The following is a 6190-nucleotide window of genomic DNA, read 5'->3' as shown; positions in this document are numbered from 1 at the left end:
AAATCTTTACGTAGACTACAGAGACCAAATAAGGAACGGGAATGGCGGCTCCCTATGGGGGCCACCATTATCCATACGTGCTTTTTTTTTTTTTAAGTCACCCGTGATAGGCTATGTGACGATTTACGTAGCCTATCATGGCTGACTTTGCAAATCTAGCCATGATAGGCTATGTTAATCGTCACGTAGCCTATGACAGGGGCGTTTTTGTTTTTTTTTCTTTGATTGGAATGGCGGCGGCGGCAGCCGGTCGAAAGACCGGCTGCCGCTCCCGCCCCGGACGAACACCCGCCGAACCGCCGGCCGGACCCGCCGCCGGGAGGGACATTCGCGAAAGGTAAGTCCCGTCCCGGGTGGGGTGCGGGGGGTGGGGGGGTGTGGAGAATTTCTCCCCGAAACTTGTTCGGGGGGCCAAACACGTTGGCGCTCAGCCCCCCGAAGTTTCGGGGAGAAATTCTCCGCCATCCCTAATTTACGTAGCCTATCATGGCTGGGTCTTTCCCCCCCCCCCAGAGCCCTCTGCGGCCGGAAATCCGGCTGCGGACGGCTGTGGCCTGGCTGGGCCTGGCTGGCTGCTCCGCGGAGCTGCCGTGGAGCACAGCCGGCCTTTCGAGGATTCCGGGGGGGAGGAACGGATCGCCTCCCCCCCGTCGAGGATCCCGGGGGGAGGGACGGAATGCCTCCCCCCCCACCATCAACATAATCTGCGAAAGGTAAGTCACTTTCGTACATCCCTAGCTGGCGGCAGGCACCAGGCAAATTTCCCTGGGGAGAGCATTCTATAACAAGAATTTTGGTGGTTTTAACAAGAGTTAAAACCACCAAAAGTTGCAAAGATATAAGAGGCCCAGGAGGACAAAAAGCCTTAAAGTAGAGATGGAAACAGATAGAACGATGCTGGCGGTAGGGATGTCAGAGAATTCCGCCACAGATCTCGGTGAGGCCGAATGCCAGCGCATTCGGCCCCCCGAACTCCATGGCGGAATGTCCTGCCACCCCCCGCCCCGCCACGGATCCCCCCCGGGATGAGACTCACCTGGGGCGGATCTTCTGGGTGGCGGCGGCTCCAGCGGTGGCTGCGGTGGCGGCAGCTGCGACAGCTGGTCTTCCGGCCGGCTGCCGCCGCCGCCATTTCCAGTCTTGGTAAAAAAAAAAAAAAGACGTGATAGGCTACGTAAAGATTTACGTAGCCTATCATGGCTGGGTCTTCCCCCCCCCCCAGAGCCCTCTGCGGCCGGAAATCCGGTGGCGGATGGCTCTGGCCTGGCTGGGCCTGGCTGGCTGCTCCGTGGAGCTGCCGCAGAGCACAGCCGGCCGTTCGAGGATTCCGGGGGGGGGAGGAATGGATCGCCTCCCCCCCATCGAGGATCCCGGGGGGAGGGACAGAATGCCTCCCCCCCATCAACATAATCTGCGAAAGGTAAGTCACTTTCGTACATCCCTAGCTGGCGGCAGGCACCAGGCAAATTTCCCTGGGGAGAGCATTCTATAACAAGGGGCCACCACCAAGAAGTCCCTCTCTCTAGTAGCCCTGCACCAAGATTCAGAATGAGGAAGCACTTCATAGGAGGAGGGAGTGGGTGGAATGTTGTAGAGGCATGAGATATTGGAGACAGGAGGTGGAGCAGTGAGCGGCTGAGGCAGCAGATGGGAAGAGGGACACACAGCTACAGTTTTTGATGAACAACTCTGTCACTGAATAAAGCATAAATTAAAGAGTGCTCCAAATCATGTGCCCTACCACTGGAGATGGCAAACAAACTACCACCATTTTAAAAATCAAAATCATACTTTCTTCGTCTCCTTCTTTTTGTGTTGCTAAGTTCACCCAAGAAAACTGCTTGTTCCATAGTTTTTACTGACTTTCATCAGCAGCAATTTTGATGTTATGCACTCTTTCCTGATTTTGCCCAGCACATTGGAAAAAATAATAAATTAAATCCACAGAGAGGTTCCCCCCAACTTCATATTATCAGTGTGCACCACTTCCCCTTTTGTTTCTCCCTCCTCCCTTGTTAGTGTTGCTAAACTTCAGTTAGCTTTTGGTATGGTAAATGGATATTATGAGGAACATTGAGGTATTGGATGGATTTGGACATCACAATAAAACAGGACTGGCTACAGAACCCACAGCCTATGGGTTTGGTCTGGCCCACTGGGCTTTCCAATTTAGCCTGCAGAGCCATGGGTTGCTCCAAGGTTGGAGCTTGGCCTCCAAGCCCTGACCCCTGGAGGAATCCAAATTGTTACGTCCAATTGGAAATCGGAGATAACAGCAGGGAACAGATTCCCGTGCACACCAGTGGGAGGTGTGCAAAGGAATCTATTCCATGCTATTATCTCCAATCTCCAATTGGAGATAACAGCAGGGATGCAGGTCATAGAATCATAGAATAGTAGGGTTGGAAGGGGCCTACAAGGCCATCGAGTCCAACCCCCTGCTCAATGCAGGAGTCCAAGTCAGAGCATCCCTGACAAATGGCTGTCCAGCCTCGTCTTGAAGGCCTCTAGTGTGGGAGAGCCCACCACCTCCCCAGGTAATTGGTTCCATTGTCGTATTGCTCTTACAGTCAGGAATTTTTTCCTGATGTTCAGCCGGAATCTGGCTTCCTTTAACTTGAGCCCATTATTCCGTGTCCTGCACTCTGGGATGATCAAGAAGAGATCCTGGCCTTCTTCTCTGTGACAACCTTTCAAGTACTTGAAGAGTGCTATCATATCTCCCCTCAGTCTTCTCTTCTCAAGGCTAAACATGCCCAGGTCTTTCAGTCTCTCTTCATAGGGCTTTGTTTCCAGTCCCCTGATCATCTTTGTTGCCCTCCTCTGAACCCTCTCCAGTTTGTCTGCATCCTTCTTAAAGTGTGGTGCCCAGAACTGGACACAGTATTCCAGATGAGGCCTAACCAGTGCTGAGTAGAGGGGAATTAGTACTTCCCGGGATTTGGAAGCGATGCTTCTATGAATGCAGCCCAAAAGAGCATTTGCCTTTTTTGCAGCCACATCACATTGTTGGCTCATATTCAGCTTGTGATCGACAACAATTCCAAGATCCTTCTCGCTTGTAGTGTGGTTGAGCCATGTATCCCCCATCTTGTAACTGTGCATTTGGTTTCTTTTTCCTAGGTGCAGAACTTGGCATTTGTCCCTATTAAATGTCATTCTGTTGTTTTCTGCCCAGCGCTCCAGTCTATCCAGATCACTTTGAATTTTGTTTCTGTCTTCCAAAGTATTAGCTATCCCACCCAATTTTGTGTCATCTACAAATTTGATCAGAATTCCCTGCACCTCCTCCTCCAAGTCATTAATACAAATGTTGAAGAGCACTGGGCCCAGGACTGAGCCCCGCGGTACCCCACTCGTTACCTCTCCCCAGTTTGAGAAGGTCCCATTGATAAGCACTCTTTGAGTCCGATTCTGTAGCCAACTCTGGATCCACCGGATCGTTGTTTCATCTAGCCCACTTTGAGCTAGTTTGCTCATCAGGACATCATGGGGCACTTTGTTGAAAGCTTTGCTGAAGTCGAGGTTTATGATGTCTACAGCATTCCCACGGTCCACAAGGGAGGTTACTTGATCAAAAAATGAGATCAGATTTGTCTGGCAGGACTTGTTTTTGACAAATCCATGTTGGCTTCGAGTAATCACGGCATTGTTGTCAAGGTGCTTCCAGATGGATTGCTTTATGATCTGCTCCAGAATTTTCCCAGGGATTGATGTCAGACTGACTGGTCTGTAGTTCCCAGGTTCCTCCTTTTTACCCTTTTTGAAGATAGGGGCAACGTTAGCCCTCCTCCAGTCATCTGGCACTTCCCCCGTCCTCCATGATTTCTCAAAGAGAATAGACAGCGGTTCTGAGAGTTCTTCTGCCATTTCCTTTATGACTCTAGGATGCAGTTCATCTGGCCCTGGAGATTTGAACTCATTCAAAGTAATGAGGTGTTCCTTGACCATATGCCTGTTGATCTCAAGCTGCAATCCTGCCCCTTCAGCCTGTACTTCGCCTTTGCCAGGGGGGTCATAGACCCTCTTTTGGGAGAAGACTGAGCCAAAGTAGGAATTGAGCACCTCTGCCTTTTCCTATGCACGTAGCTGAAGAAAGCCTTTTTGTTGTTTTTAACATCCCTTGCTAACCTCAGCTCATTCTCAGCTTTAGCCTTCCTGACGACATCCCTGCAATTCTGTGCTATCTGCCTGTACTCTTGCTTTGTTGCTTGGCCTTCTTTCCACTTCCTATATGTGTGCTTTTTTGTTTTCAGATCATCCCTAAGCTTTTTGTGAAGCCACATTGGCTTCTTCTGTTGTCTTCCACCTTTTCTTCTTGTTGGAATTGCTTGTGATTGTGCCTTGAGAATTTCCTTTTTTAAAAGCTCCCACCCATCTTGGACTCCTTTTCTCGCTAGCATCGCTTGCCATGGGACCTTACTGATCATTGTTCTTAGTTTATGAAAATCAGCTTTCCTAAAATCCAGGGTACGCGTCTGACTACACTTGGCTTTTGCTTCCCTTAGAACCAAGAACTCAAGTACAACATGGTCGCTTTCCCCCAGAGTTCCTGTAACTGCTACTTTATCCACTAAGTCATCTCTGTTGGTTAGGATCAAGTCAAGGATAGCTGATCCTCTAGTTCCTTCCTCTACTTTCTGTAGGAGGAAGTTATCCACCACACAAGTCAGGAATTTCCTGGAGGGGCCATGTTTTGCAGAATTTGTCTCCCAACAAATATCGGGGAAATTGAAGTCCCCCATTACTACTACATCATGCTTCCTTAAAACATTGGCTATTTGCTTTTCAAAAGTTTCATCCTTGTCTTCTCCTTGATTGGGTGGCCGGTAGTAAACTCTGACCACCAGGTTCCTTTTATTCTTTGCTCCATTTATTTCAACCCAGATGCTCTCGATGGGGCTACCAAGCTCCTCCTCCTGTATTTCTGTGCAGAGATATGTATTTTTCACATACAGTGCAACCCCACCTCCCTTTCTGTTCCTCCTGTTCTTTTTGAACAAGTTATATCCTTCAATTGCTGTATTCCAGTCATGAGAGTCATCCCACCAAGTCTCAGTTATACCTATCAGGTCATAATTTCCCTCTTGTATTAAGAGTTCAAGTTCGTTCTGTTTGTTTCCCATACTCTGGGCATTAGTATATAGATATCGAAGACCATGTGCTTCATAGTCTGGCTTTCTTCCTACATGTGTCCGAAGACTATTATTGGGCGCTATCAGAGCTGTTCTCTCCATTGCAGTGCATGTGCCTATGTCCATTGTTACCCCCAACATTACATCTCCCTTCCCCATAGGATTCAGTTTAAAGCCCTCCTGATGAAGTTCTTCATGCTGTGGCTAAACACATTCTTCCCATCCTTTGTGAGGTGGTCAGTGGGGGCTTGGCTAGTACTGGTAAGATTGGCCACTCTTTCCTGTACCAGTTGGGTGCTTTGTGTGATTCATGACACCCCTTTGGAAACACCATGCACCACACGAACCCAAGTACTCACCTGGCATTGGAAAGAGTGGCTATGTGACCCAGCTCCATCTGAATCCTTTTCTTTGAGCTGAGAGAAGCATGGAAGAAGCTAAAATGGAGAAGGGGGGAGCAGGATGATGATGTCAGTGGGCACAGTCATGCCCATGAATGTCATCTGGCTTGTGGAAGGCCTGGTGGTGGAGAAACTGTCCCCCACCCACATATTGATCAGCACCCCTGCAATAAACCACAGTTTATCATCATGGGAATGAGCCTTACCTCCCTTCTCCTTCTCTACTGTGGCATCCTCTCCTTCCCTGACTCAACCGTAGGGATGTTAGAGAATTCCACCATGGACTCCAATGAGTCTAGATTCTTTAGAATTTGGCCCCCCGGAGTCCGTGGCAGAATGGAGTAATCCCCCCTGCCACCCCGCAAAACTTCCCTGGGACGGATCCTACCCAGTCTGCGGCCGCCATTCGCCTCCCTACTTTAGCCATAATAGGCTACGTAAGTATTTACATAGCCTATCACGGCAAAGAGCCGGGACACAAGTAGCATGCGTACACTATGCCATTTGTGTCCCTGCCTTTTGCTGTGATAGGCTATGTAAATACATACGTAGCCTATCACAGCTAATACAGGGATGCAAATGGTGGCCGCTATGCCATTTGCGTCCCTGTGTTAGCTGTGATAGGCTACGTATATATTTATGTAGCCTATCACG

At 49.3% G+C, this 6190-nt stretch overlaps 1 pseudogene; it reads left to right on the top strand.

Annotated features, from left to right (window-relative positions):
- Positions 1 to 6094: 6094 nt before the first annotated feature.
- On the top strand, positions 6095 to 6190 carry LOC146337762 (small nucleolar RNA SNORA17; annotated as a pseudogene).

The sequence above is a fragment of the Heloderma suspectum genome, chromosome 10 (genome assembly GCF_057233095.1).
Source record: "Heloderma suspectum isolate Gila_16-S chromosome 10, 16-S_ref, whole genome shotgun sequence".
Taxonomy (NCBI): Eukaryota; Metazoa; Chordata; class Lepidosauria; order Squamata; family Helodermatidae; genus Heloderma; species Heloderma suspectum.
The sequence above is the reverse complement of the archived record's forward strand: the minus strand, read 5'-3'. Positions and strand labels throughout refer to the sequence as shown.